At 52.7% G+C, this 14,259-nt stretch overlaps 1 protein-coding gene across 1 annotated transcript in view; it reads left to right on the top strand.

The window, feature by feature from the left end:
• The first annotated feature begins 6,141 nt into the window (after nt 1-6,141).
• Nucleotides 6,142-14,259, top strand: part of ASB2 (ankyrin repeat and SOCS box containing 2) — a 48,772-nt gene continuing 40,654 nt past the window's right edge. Inside the window, exon 1 of the mRNA XM_061395167.1 lies at nt 6,142-6,423. The gene's annotated coding sequence lies outside the window, so the exon portion shown is untranslated. The remainder of the gene's footprint in view (nt 6,424-14,259) is intronic.

The raw sequence follows: 14,259 nt of genomic DNA, 5'->3' as shown, positions 1-14,259 counted from the left end.
GGATGGAGCTGTGGAGAAGCAGAATTAATTTCTGGAAGCTGTGGTTTCTGCAAAGCCTCGCCCTCTCCAGCCTCATATTCCCTTTTCTCAGAAAAAGGATGCTGGGGTGGATGAACCCTGAGGACCTGCTTCGGACATTTCTTCTTCTGATCTTTCAGTTCTCTGGGACAGTGGTGGTATGGCTGGAGGTGTCACCGTCACCGGGAGCAGGTGAATCCCTGGAGGGTCTCGGTTCCTCCATCAGGATTACATACCTCCCTCTTGGATGGCCATGCAGGTGCCTGGACCCCTGGAGGGGCTGCTCAGTGGGGGTGTCTGCATCCCTCCCCAACCCCGGGATGTCGGGACACCCAATCTACTGCCTGCCTCCTCATCAGCCCCGACTCCCTCCCAGAACCCAGGTCCCCCCTCATCACAGCAAGCCCAAGCCTCCCTGATGACATCTCTGCAGTGTCACGTCTCTGGCCACTTTGCATTCCCTGAGGAATAAGGCAAAGATGAAGCGGTCAGCAGCCCGACAGCCAGCTGCCCGGCAGAGATGCCAGCCTGTGACAGCTGTGTTTCTGGAGTGGAGACTTTGTTCCCTGCAAGCTCCACCTCCAGAGTGGCTGACCAGGGACCGAATACAAGAGGTACCTGCCCTCCCTGCTCCATTGCAGTGGTGGAGGGAATGGTCCAGCAACCTGGCCTCAGCTCTGTATAAATGGCGCTGAGCCGGCCAGGAGAGGCTGGACCCGGCAGGAAACGCATTGTCTGACACAGCCTGGGCTCACCCCTGGGCAGGAGGGCCAGCCGGCTGCAGGCTCGCCCTGGTTGGGAGGTGGGTTGCCTTCCCTCTCACCAAAGGGCAATAGAGAGTTCCCAGCTCCACTCGAAACATGTTTATGTTCGTGGAAAACCTGTTCCCAGCAGCTAACAAAGCTCACTCAAGCTCCCAAGGGTGATTCAGGCATGATGAAATCAAGCCCTGGAAGGGGCCAAGCAGCCTGGCCAGTGCAGGGGGCCAGCAGCTTCCAGGATGGATCAGTCCAAGGCCCACTCACTGGTCACCTGAGCCTGCCTGGCCCGTGGGAGATGCCCTCCCGCTCTGCACACACAGACCCTCTGCAGGGGGCAGGTGGGGTGGAAGAAGTTCCATGGATGAGCGTCTCCCGAGTGCGGGGCCTGGGGTGGGATGTCTGAGTCCTGGGATCTCGTCTAATCCCCTAATAGTCATGGAAGAGAAGAGTCAGTGCTCTCCTAGCCTCAGAAGATGAAAGTCAGATTCAGCGAGGTGCCGGGCTGTGGGCAGGTCCCGCAGCAAGCAGGGATTAACCAGCCGTAGTGCCCATGCTGAAAACAGGACAGGACGATGACAACGGGTTGCGCCAGTGGAGTCCTTCCAGTCTCTGCAAGGAAGATACTGTCTGCACGGGGCTGGCCCAGCATGTCCCCGCCAGGCCCAGGACCACCCTCTGTTAGGACATCCTCCAGAGCCAGACGCTCCCTGGAGAAAGAGCTCACGGATGGATGGGCCCGGGGATGCAGGGCTTCTGCTGCAGATGGTTGTGTATCCAAAGGCTGAAGCCTGAGAGTTGGGGTAGACGCCCTTCCTCTGTGTCTCTGGGCAGGGTAACTCTGCAGCCCGCCAAAGAGGATTGGCCATTTGTACAATGGCAAGTGAGGTTTACAGCGGGGAGTTGTGAAGCTGGCTGTCTTGCTGGTCTGTCCTGGCTACTCTTGTTTGAGGGTCAGTCATGGATGGTCATGGCTCCAGGAAGCCCCAGGCAGCTGAAAAGAGCCCAGTGTTCCACAATGGAGTCTGTGTCTTGGATCTGCTCATTGTGATGGAAATCCTTACAAGATCCTGTTGTTCCTCCCTCACATGCCCAAGGGCTGTTAGGGGAGCATGGCGGGATCAGACAGCCCTTCTCCAGTCCCCAGGGGTCGTGAGGGGGGTGATGGGGTGTGAGGCTGACCTGCCCTGCTCTCCCATCTGAGGGGTGAGGTCATGTGCTTACTCTACTCTCTGAAAAGCAAAGTGAAAGTGTTAGTTGCTCAGTTGTGTCCAACTCTTTGAGACCCCATGGACTGTCAGGCTCCTCTCTCCACGGAATTCTCCAGGCAAGAATACTGGAGTGGGTCACCATCCCCTTCTCCAGGGGATCTTCCCAACTCAGGGATCGAACCTGGGTCTTCTGAATTGCAGGCAGATTCTTCACTGTCTGAGCCACTTTGCTCCCTATAAATAGGCAAACGGTCTTCTCTCCAGGAGTCTGCCTTGGCCCCCTGAGCTGGGAGGTTGAGGAGGGTCCCGATTGTTCCGGAGGAAATGAGCTGTCGGTTAGCCACAGCCCAGAGGGCACCGTGCCCATCATAAGGAAAGGAGGAGAGGTGGGGACTTCTGTCTGCCTTCTCGCCCACTCCTTCCTTTCTGTAGACGCACCTCCCTCCCTCCCAGGACCCGGGGCTTTTGTCTGCCCTCCCTACCCCTGCCGTCTGCCTTTCGTCCTCTCCACCCCAGCACTCTGCCCAGGGTGTGGATCTGACTCTTTCCTGTCCCTCTTCATCCCTTGAAACCAAAATAAACTGATATCAAGAGGCAGCCAGGGCTAGGGGCCAGCGCACCAAGACCTCAGGGGTGCTTATTTTAGCTGGTGATGTGCCGTCACTGGGTCCAAACTGTTCCAAGACTCAGCACTGAGTCCCACATCCCAGTTCACAGCATCCTCTCCCTCTCCTCTTTCTCTCTCCTTCCTGAAAGAGGCATCACTGTCATATGGAGTACATGCTGGGACTGGCTCCCTCTCTGGTCTTTATTAGGCTTGGGGCTCTATGAACTGCCTCCCTCCCCCTAACTTTACTCATTGAATTCAGATTAAAATAAACACGGAGGGAAGCCCGAAAGGTCTGCGGGGTGTGTGAGTGTGTGTGTGTGTGAGCATGAGTGTCTATGCAGCCATGAGCCAGGAGGAAGCTGCCAAACACGACACAGCCTTTCCCAGTTTAGACCCAGGAGCTGTGTGGCATTCATGTGAGCCCATATAGCAACAGTCATTTAATGAGCACCTACTATGCGCCGGGCATCATTGTAAGCCCTGATCCACAGCAGTGAACAGAAACATTATTCCAGACGGGACAGGCAGGCAATAAATAATGAGTGACAAATAAATACATCATAACTCTGGGGGAGGGTGATAAGTGCTCTGGAGATAAATGAAGCAGGGTAAGGAGCTAGAGAGGGAGGGAGGGGAGGCTCTGTGTGGGATCAGGAGAGAAGCCTCCTGGTGCCATCTGTGAGCCCTGGGGTTTTCTCTTGGCTGCCAGGCCTTCTTTCCATTGCCCTGCAGGTTGACCAGTTGTTTGGTTTCTGCCTCTGCATCTGTGCCCCCATAGACTCTTTTCTGTCTCTGTATAAACTTTCCCTGGAGGACTGTTCCACAGGACCATCTATAGGGCCTTGCACAAAGGCTCCGAATATCCCTGGGGCCAAGAATTTTCAGAGGTTTGTGTAATTTGTAATCTAAGACACTTAAGTGAAAACCTTAGTGAATTAGCAGTATTGCCCATCAGAATGGATAATGGGAGAAAAGGTGGAAAATGCCAAGTGTTGGAGAGGATGTGGAGCACCTGGAACTCACACACACAGACTGTGGGAGGGTAAGTTGGTCCAACACCTTGGAAAAACTGGCTGTGTTCCTGCAGCTGAACATACACTGATTTTATCACCTAGTGATTCCTGTCTTAGGTGTTGGCCCAGCAGAAATGGGCATGGATATTCACCAACAGACATGTTCTAGAATGTTCACAGCTACGAAATCCATCATAGTCCCAAACTAGGTATCACCCAAAGGACCCTCAGCAGCAGACTGGACCAACTGAGATACACTCAGAGCACGGAAAACCACACAGCAACGGGAAGGAACAATCTGGAACTACATGAAACAATATGGACGGACCTCGGAACCTCTGGGGTAGAGGCAGGTATGGCTAAGTTTAATAGGACTCTAATGTGCAGTTTAGCTTGGGAATCGACAAGTTAGCCCAACTTCATTTTGGAGCTGACTGACCTGTAATGTGAACAGACAGGCCAACCTGGGTCTCGGACTCTGTGGACCTTTATCCATAGCATCAAGTCTCCCACGCGGGATGAGTGAAGGACCAGGGGAATAGCAAACATTCACCGATTTATAGTCAAAGCTTTGTGGCGCTCCTTGCTCTGCTCCAGCATTTGATTTCTTCATTACCTGGAGGATAGGGGCTTCCCTGGCGGCTCACATGGTAAAGAATCTGCCTATAGCAATGCGGGAGACCTGGGTTCAATCCCTGGGTTGAGAATATGCCTGGGAAAAGGGAATAGCTACCACTCCAGTATTTTTGCTGGGAGAATCCCATGGACAGAGGAGCCTGGCAGGCTATAGTCCATGGAATCACAAAGAGTTGGACATGACTGATCGACTAACATTTTCACTTTGGGGAGATAGAGCTACAGCTAAAAGCATCAGTTTTTGCATCAGGCAGACATGGTTCAAATTGCTAAACCATCACTTATAGATTCTGGACAAACTCCCCAGTCTCTCCAAGCCTCGGTTTTCTCATCTGTGAAATGGGGGTAATGATAGCACTTGCTGCAAGAGTGTGCGGGAGCAGCCAGAAGACATTGTCATATATGAGTCAAAGTGTGTCTGGCCAGCCCCCCCCGATGCACTTTCTGTTCCCTGTGATGTGACGCACAATTCGGGCTCTTAATTTTCAAAAGCTGAGTGCAACCACAGGCAACAGGATTTGGAGACCGAGTCTCTCCAGCTTTCTTGATTCTATGAGGTTTGTCTGGACTAGGAGGGAGAGGCAAGACAGAGGGCCACCTGAGAAGGGGCCCTGTCCCTGCCACAGCCCAGCCCTCCTAGGAAGGCCAGATTTGGGATCTGTGACATAGAAAGCAGTGGCATCTGTGCCCTACATCTGGCAGGGATCCCAAGGAAGCAGTAGGACTCCAAGGACGCACTCCATGGAACCTGCTAGAACTTCTTTCTGCCGAGAAAAATCCCCAAACAGCCCCGGACAGCCCCCTCTTCTCTTGCATCCCTGTCATGGCACATGGCCTAGGGGTCCTATGTGTGAACTGACCTTGCAGGGTCATGACCTTGCGGGGTCATCAGCCACAGTGGCCTGGGGGACTGTCCCAAGTGAGGGTGAGGCTACTGGCCGGGAGACAGCCTGGGACTCGTCATGCCCTCCTGTCCTCAGCCCCAGGCCAGCCTCTAGAACACTGACCCAACTACAGGCATCCTGAACTCGCTGAGATTAATTTCCAGATGGAATATGCAAAGTGAGCCACGCTCTGGGGTCACAAGTCCAATATCCTGCAAGGGGATGTGGTCTCTGAAATGGAAATTATTTTCCATTTACAGGAGTGGACCAAGTGACATTTCCAGCTTCCCCCACTCTGCAACCTGAGATCTGAACGCAGACGTGGGCATGTGGGTGCCTGGCATCGTGCATGCTCAGGGCGTGTGGCCCTACGTATGCAGTCTCTGCCACCCGACGCTAACATTTTGGGTCACTCCATCGAGTCCAGAAGCAGATCATTTCTTCCCTGGGCCTGGAGAAAGGGCTCCACTGCCCCTGCACGGGGCTTGCCCACAGGCTTATTTGTTCATTTGCTCCCCTGCCCACCCCACAGACTCCAGCAGCTGGATTCCCACCCTGGGACCCGGAAATACCAGGCTCTGTCACCTGCTACCCGCAAAGGCCCCAACAGTGAACCCGCGCATCCTCGCTTCCCTCTTGTTCAGCCTTCTTCCTCCCTGCCTTCCTGCCTGCTCTCAGTCTCCCTCCGTCCCCTCTTCCTTCCCAGCCTCCCCGACTCCCCTCCTTCCTCCTCTCTTCTCTCTCCATCCTTTCTTCCCACTTTTCCTCTTTTCTCTCTCTTTTCCTCCCTTCTCCTCTCTCCCACACTTCCTTCCTTGCTCTTGCTTGCAGCTTTCTCTCCCAGCTCTGTGTCTCCTATTCTCTGCATCTCTCTCCTCTCTCGCTCCCTCCTGGGGAGTTCCAGAAACATACCCATATATGGCCTCCGTGTCAAGGATCAGAAGTGATGACGTCACGGGAGAGCCAAAGCTCCGAGATGCTCTCCGAAGTCAAGTCCGTAATTGATGCGGCCTGGAGGAAACCAGGATCCCGGCTTCCTCGGTGCAATCTTTAAACAGGAAATCTGAGATTCATAACATCTTATAGTTTGGCTTGCCATCATTGGTCATGCGATGGGCCCGAAATAAACTCCCTGCTTCAAAGGAGAGCGTTTCAGAACTGCCTGGCAGAGCAGCCAGAAGCCCAGGGCCAGGGCTGAAGGCAAACTCAGGGAGCATGTTCTGAATTAAGACACTCTCAGGAAAAATCCTTTTTCTTACCCCTGAATTTTACCCTTGTTTCAGAGCCTAACAGGTAATGCATGCTTTCAACTTTCTTATGCAGAAAGACTGCTTGTCGGGCTGGGACTTAACCGCTGCGGTGTCTATTCATAGCCTCTTAGAGTCAAAGTATGTTTGTGTGTCTCCCTCTTTCTCCTATTCTCTTGAGTTATTAAAGCAGGCTGGTGACTTTTATTTTGGACTGGGGGCACAGAGAATCAGCCATTTGCATGTACTTGTCCAATCTTCCGGAGGATTCTTGCTCAGAATATCATTCTACTGTGTACTTCTAAAAATGGCAATGCAAAAGGAGTTATCAATGATGCTATTGTTGGTTCTATAGGCCTTGGGCAATGTCTGTATCAGACAAATGACTTTCAGAAATGCTTTTAGGTTGAGGGAAGAGATATTTTCATGCATGGGGGTGTTAATTTCATGTGCCATTTATGGAGCGTCTATGGAACATCTATGTATGGGCAGGATTGTGTGTATGTGTGTGTATTGGGGGGGTGGTGATAGCAACCTTGGATGCCGTGAGCTGTATTTGCAATAACTTGGGGTTTAGGAGAGGAAATAAAATCTGCAAACAGAACTAAGATACCACGTAAAGAATGAAAAGGGGTGTGTGTGTAAACATGAGGACACATTCAAGGAAGTGCTGGCCTTTGAAAAGATGGATAGATGTCTCAGGTGGGCGGAGGGTGGGTGGGACAGGGACTTCCAGCTGGAGGATCAGCTCAGGCAAAGGCAGACAAGCTGGGGTGGGTCTGGGGAGATAGTAGGGAGAGCCGTGTGGTTACAGCAAAGGGTCAGGAGGTGAGAAGTGGCGGTGATGCTGGAAGGGGAAGTTGGGAATGGGGGTAGGGGTGGGAGATACTGCTCCCACCAGGCCAGGCAAGAGGATGGAACACATTCTGATTATTTTTGAGCAGAGGAGCAGTGGGGAAGATCTGACTTCAGGCAGCTCCTTGCAAAGCCAGGGGAAAGAAGAAGCAGGGAGGCAGAGACCCTTAGGTAAGTCATTAAGGCCTGAGTCAGGGCAGAAGTTGAGCTCCCGGCACAGGATAGAAGAGCTTGCCTTGACAATGGGAAAGTTTATGCACGAGGCAGCAGCTGAGGGAGTTAACAAGTGCCCAGGCAAAGCCAGCGGGGCCAGCACACCAGCCATAGCCCCTGACCTCTGCGGTTGGAGGCCCGGGGCAGAGCGCAGTGGGGCAGCCAGGGGCGGACTCCAGTCACTTCTGCAACGGTTGGACAGGTCCTGACAGCTGATGGCAGGCCTGTTTACAGCACAGCCCCCTCCAGGACTGGCGGCTGCCACCACCTGGCAGCCTTCCAGGTTGCATCATCCATTCGTGCACAAACAGTCCAGCCCACGAGGGCCTGGTAGTGGGGGGAGGGTGTCACCTTCTTCCTCCTCCTTGGGGTGGGGCCGTGTGTGATCCACCCCTGGAGACCTGACAATGAATAAGAGCACTTGTACCCCTGAGCCTTCACTGAGCATTCACCGTGAGCCGGGCGCTGGCCCAGCGCTTGTGGTAGTTCCTCTCACTGACTCTGTTCCTGGGCAGCATGAATTAGAGACGATGATCACTCCCATTTCCCAAAGGTGGAAACTGAGGTCCCGAGACGTTAAGGGTCTCATCTAAAGCCAAAGAGCTAGGAGGTGTTGGAGACGGGACTCAAATCCTGGCCTCTTAGCTGATGGGCCTCCAGTGCCCACAGCCTAAGCCATGGTCTCTGAGGTCCCCCAGGGCACCAGCGCGGCAGTAAACAGACCCGTCCTGGCACCAATGAATCATCATAAGGTGCCGTACAATGTGGACAAGCTGGATCCAAAAGAGTCTTCCCAGAGGAGGCACAAAAATATCTCTGGACCCGCCCACTGTCCTTCCACTGCTGAGCTGAAGAGGGTTAGGCCGCCTGGAGCGGGCAGCTGTCACAGGACTTGTTTATTTCTTTACTTCTCATCCTCAGCACCTTCTTTTGAACCCATTAATGCTTGGGAGTATAAATGAGTTGTTAAAAGCTTTGTGGCCGAGGAAAACGTTTCAGGAAGGTGATGGTAACACAGAACTCATGCTCAGTAGCTCAGTCGTGTCTGACTCTTCATGACCCTATGGACACTATAGCCCACCAGGCTCCTCTGTTCATGAGATTTTCCATACAGAAGTTAGGTGATTCCTAACCTGCCTGAATTGTTTAAAAAAAAGGAGACAGAAAAGAGGGGTAGAAAAGACAGAGAAAGTAGAGGGAGGAAAAGAAAAAGATTTAAGCAAAGGCAGGAGAACAAAAGCAAGCAAACAAACAACAAAAAAAAACCAAAAGGAGAAGGATCCTAGCTGATTTTGGAGTGATCTCGAATAAAAGATTTCCAGCCAGCCCTGCATGTGGTTAGGCTGGGTGAGGAGAGAGAGGGCTCTGGGAGGGCACCCCTGCCCACCTGAGATTTTCTCTTCTGGAGCCTAGAGTTAGAGCTTCCAGAACATTCTACCACCCAGGGGTCAAGATGAGAAAGAGTCCACGTCCTCCGGGTGCCCAGAATAGGGCTGGGCAAGGCCATACTTGGGCTCCCCAGGTGGCGCTAGTGGTAAAGAACCTGCCCGCCAATGCAGGAGACATGAGACGTGGGTTCGATCCCTGGGTGGGGAAGATCCCCTGGAAGAGGGCATGGCAACCCACTGCCTGGAGAATTCCGTGGACAGAGGAGCCTGGTGGGCTACACTCCCTAGGGTCGCAAAGAGTAGGACACGACTGAAGCAATTTAGCATGCAAAGCCATACTTGGCTACGTGCGAGGGCTGGAGCAACAGTGATCAGAGGCTCAGACCTACACCAGGGAGCCCGGCCCCTTCTCATCCCCAGCCCAGGCTTCTGGCACAAGGCAAAGCCTGGCATTCGCTGAGCCCTGGGCAGAAACCGGGGCGGGGGTCTCGAGTACTCCATACGTGCCAGACCTGTATGCACCGAGCCGTTGCTGTAGGAAAAAGTGAGGAGGTGGGCCCGGAGGGGCATGGGAGGGGGCTAGCTGTGCCAGGACCAGCCCCTTCAGGGCTGGGAGGTAAGAGACACGTCCTCCACTTGGGAGGCTGAGCAGAAGGTGACCCACGGGGCCTGGGGACTCAATAGCATGGGACCCAAAGATATAAAATGGAAATTTGGCATTCACTGATGCTTTTCTTAGCTGGTGCTCATGGCCCCGCCTCAGGCTGTGGGCCTTTAGGCCTGTGCAGAGTATGTGCTTCTCCTTGGAAAATGGAATATTTTCCAACAAAAAAGAGGAAAGAGGTTTTCCCCCCTTGTTTTTTCTTCTTCCCTGTCTCCCCCTCCCCCTATTTCTCTCCCCCTGTTTTGGGGGTAGCCTCTGCCTGCAGTTTGCAACAATCAATACATAATCTTCTAAAATGTCATCAGGGTCCTAAGCCCTGGTGAGCGATTCATCCTGATTCAGGTTGGCAAGCGGTGCTCAGCTCGTTTAGGACAGTCTTGGACTCCTCTGTGTACGCTGGACACAGAGGGTCTGGGGGCGTGGTGGCGTGGGAGCGGATGTAGCTTTGGGCACGTTCAAATCCCTGTTCGTCACCTCCTTCCTTGATGGCTTGGGCAAACCTTGGGCAAGACAGGTCAAACCCTGTCTCTGGGCCTCAGTTTCCCCTCCTGGGCTATGGGTCAGCAGTGGTCAGGTAACCTTCAACAGGTTACTTAGTAACAGGTCAGCTCAGTAACCTCCAACAACCCTCATGCAGCCTCAGAAATCTAGAGTCCAAGCTCCTGAGGGAAGCCAGGAGTGTGTATGTCACCAGCATCAAAGTTTCTGAGATCAGAAGAGCTGGGAGGGGCTTTAGAGGTTTAGAGTCTGAACAAAGGCTCAAATCCTAACAGCTGTGAGGCCCCAGACGCCAGCAGCCAGAGGCTTGTCAGCACTGCCGGTTGCAAAGGCCCACCCTTGGGCTCTAACCTGGGCCCCTCTGGGGGCCAAGCAAGATGGCCTGGATTCCACTCCCGCTCCCACCAGGGCCAGGTCAGCCCTTAGCAGAGACTTCCAGACTAACCCCTGCCCACTGCCCTAAGCGTTCAGTGTCAGAGAGTCTGATGAAAACAGGGGCAGGGGGGCTCTCTACCACTTACAATCTGGGTCTCAGTCTTCCCATCTGGGCAATGGGAAGAATCCTCCCCCAGTGCTGGGGTCTTGAGAAAGTCAAAAGGTGCAGTGTGTGAAATTGGCCAGGAAATGGTGCAGGGACACACAGCACCGGCTTTTTTTTTTTTTTTAGTTAGAGTGTAGTTGATTTATGATGTTTCAGGTGTACAGCAAAGTGATTCAGTTAATCACGTATATTGGGTTGACCAGAAAGTTCAGTAGACTTTTTTCATAACATCTTACAGAAAAATCCGAATGAACTCTTTGGTTAACCCGATATATGTATTGTTTCAGATTCTTCCATTTATAGGTCGTTACAAGATATTAAATATAGCTCCCTGTACTATACAGAAGGTCCTGTTGTTCATCTGTTCTATACATAGTTGTATGAGCACCAGCCTTTTCTATGGTTTAGCTTTTAAAGCCTTAGGACCCGAGAAGGGAAGAGATGCTTTAATGTTTTACAAACAGGAGTCTCCAGCTAGAAGTGTTTCCTCAGATTTCCCAGGACCCCTCCGGATCTGGGGCAACAGCAGATCAGAAAGATTAAGCTTCATAAACTTATTGGGCTTCACAAGAAGTGGGGTTGAGAACCCTAGGGGCCAAGAAACCGTCCAGGCCAATTCCTCACTTCCTCATACGGCCCCAGGCTCACCAAGCAGTCAGAGGTTAGGACTGCCCCAGACTAAGGTCATGGAATGTTTGGGAGGCCCTGGAATACATCGATAGACAATTATATACTCATGTAACATATATGTATATACATTTATAATATATTAATATACAAAAGTGAAAGTGTTAGTTGCTCAGTGCTGTCTGACTCTTTGCGACCGCATGGAATGTAGCCCGCCAGGCTCCTCTGTCCATGGGATTCTCCAGGCAAGAATACTGGACTGGGTTGCCATTTCCTCCTCCAGGGGATCTTTCCGACCCAGGAATCGAACTCAGGTCTTCTGCATTGCAGCCATACTCTATCATCTGAGCCAAGGAAGTCCCCTTTGAATGTATACGTATGTGTGTGTGTTTATATATATATAGTCTTCAGTTTAACCTGGCCCTTTATTCAAAGCTTACAAAATGACTAAAATCTGTTGGTTACATGGGATGAGGACTAGGTGTGAAGTCAGAAGATGTAGCCTCTGGTCTCTTCTTTGTCAATTTTGCCCTGCTTTTGCCTCAGTTTCCTCATCTGTAGAATGGGAACAAAAAACACCCTCATCATATATCTACCACGTGGCTCAAGCAGACAACGTTCAGGAGAGTGTAAATTAACTGCAAGGGGAGGCTTTAGGGCTGTGGTTCTCCCAGTGCTTATTGCAGCGTCTGAAACACAGCGCTTTGCATAAGAGCTGACTCAGACAGTCCACACTCATACCTAAAACACGTAAGTCGACCCTGCCTGAAACACTCATCCTACCCTTACTACGTGCCAGCCCTATTCCAGGAAATAAGTGCTCACTAGACACCCTCTATTGTTGTTTGTAGGCGGTCACCTCACACATGAATTCAAACCCAGGATTAGAAGGAGTGGGACGGGCTGTGGGTCCTTCCAAAGTTCCCAGGACAGAAGGTCATATACGCAGGAAGGGAGGAGGTGGCGGGAGGGGCCCTGGGGAGTGAGGGATTTGGAAGTGGTGGGCAGAATCCATCCTGCACCCAGGCTGGGCTTGGGGAGGGCATGACGATCTCCCTCCTTCCCAAGCTCTGAGCCCGTTACTCACCCCCGGGCCCTCCCAACAGGGTCCCACGGGGCTGCCTGGACTAATGTCCCTCCTGATCACAGCTGAGGGGAAAGCGCCTCACATGGAAACTGCCAACCGGGAAGGAGTTCCAGGTGACAGCATCTGGGCAGGAATGAGTCAGAGCAGAGAATCACAGCATCTCAGGAGCGTGGACTAGTGTTAGCAGGTTTTCCTGGGCTGCTGGCCACGTGCTAAGTGGCCTGCCCCCTGTTTATCCATGTTTTTCCATGTCACCTTGTTTCATCTGACTGTACCTCTGTAGACCAGATGCTGCTATGTCTCCATTTTACAGAAGGGCAAAGTGAGGCAGAAGGGGTGGGAGCAACCTGCTTCCCATGACACGGCCAGCTCGTGGCAGAGCTGGCTTTGAACCCAGGCAGTCAGACATCTGCGGTCATGCTCTCTACCAAAAGCAGAGTCTTCTCACCATAGCTGTGCTTCCAAGGTTTGACCCAATCATTCATTCACCTGCCCGTCTGACATTTATTAAGTACCTACTGGGTACCTGGCCTTGGGTTAGGTCCTTGGGTTATGGCATGAATGTGACATGGCCCTGCTCTATGGATACCTTTGGACTCCCCAGGGAGCCAGGCCCACAGAGGGCAGTCAGAGTACTAGGAGAGGAGGGGTGCCCTTGAGGCAGCTCAGGGCTCCTCAGCCATCAGATCGGGGAGGCTTCCTGGTGAAGCCACAGGAAGGCATCTGGGACAGATAGTGAGTGGACGAGGAAGGAAAGGGAAGGCAGATGAGCGGAGGGCTGGAAGTGGCTTATCTGGGCTCTTACCTTTGACTCAGGTCCCCAGCAGAGTGCGAGCTTGGTGCCCTGGAAGATGCCTGCCAGGCCCTTTCCTGTCCCCGACACCCCCAGCCATGCTCCCAGCCCGTTTCTACTAAGACATCAAGAAGCCACTCTTCCCACCCCAAACAGCCACAAAGACACCACCCCATCTGTGGGAACCCAGGCCCCTGCCGGCTCCCAGGCAGACCCTGGCTGTCAGGGAGCCTGGATTTGTGGGGAGGGGAAGGAACCAGAGGAAGAAGGACCACTTTTCAAATGCTATTATTTAATCCTCACTTCAGTCTTGCAAGGGCCCATGTTTCTATGCCCATTTTACAGGTGTAGAAACTGAGGCCCAGCTTGGAAGAGCACCGACTGTGGATGGGCCAGGCATTGTGCTGAGTACTTTATTGTGTTAACACAAGAATCCCCATCACAGCAACTGTTACCCCTATTTTACAGATGCCACCTAGGAGAGGTGGGGGTTCCCCTGGAGCCAATGTTTGGGGACCCACAAAGGAGGAAAAGAGGGGCCCCTGGAAGCCTCGGTCTCCCCTATTCCAAGCTGGCTTTGGATGGGCCACGCTCAAACACTGCTCCCTCCGCAGGCCCCTAGCTTGACTGGCAGGGCCCACTGCACTCTCACTTTCCCTGGGAAAGGGCTATTTTTATCTCAATCAGCCTCCCAGAGGGTCCTGTGAGACCGCTGGCCTCTTTCCTGGACGCAGGCCCAGAAGGTGGCCCAGCCCCCAAGCCGAGGCCTCAGAAATCAAGCTGAGCAGCACGAAGATGGGGAGAAACTGAGGACAAGAGAGGGGCAGGGTATCACCCAGGACCTCACCTCCTCACACCCCCGTCACTCTGCCATGAAACAGATGCTCTTATTAAGCTCACTGTAGGGACACCACTCTCATGGCAGAAAGCGAAGAACTGAAGAGCCTCTTGATGAAAGTGAAAGAGGAGAGTGAAAAAGTTGGCTTAAAGCTCAACATTCAGAAAACTAAGATCATGGCATCCGGTCCCATCACTTCATGGGAAATAGATGGGGAAACAGTGGACACGGTGGCTGACTTTATTTCGGGGGGCTCCAAAATCACTGCAGATGGTGATTGCAGCCATGAAATTAAAAGACACTTGCTCCTTGGAAGAAAAGTTATGACCAACCTAGATAGCATACTAAAAACCAGAGACATTACTTTGCCAACAAAGG

The sequence above is a fragment of the Bos javanicus genome, chromosome 21 (genome assembly GCF_032452875.1).
Source record: "Bos javanicus breed banteng chromosome 21, ARS-OSU_banteng_1.0, whole genome shotgun sequence".
Classification (NCBI taxonomy): domain Eukaryota; kingdom Metazoa; phylum Chordata; class Mammalia; order Artiodactyla; family Bovidae; genus Bos; species Bos javanicus.
Note: the sequence above shows the minus strand (reverse complement) of the source record. Positions and strands in the feature narration are given on the sequence as shown.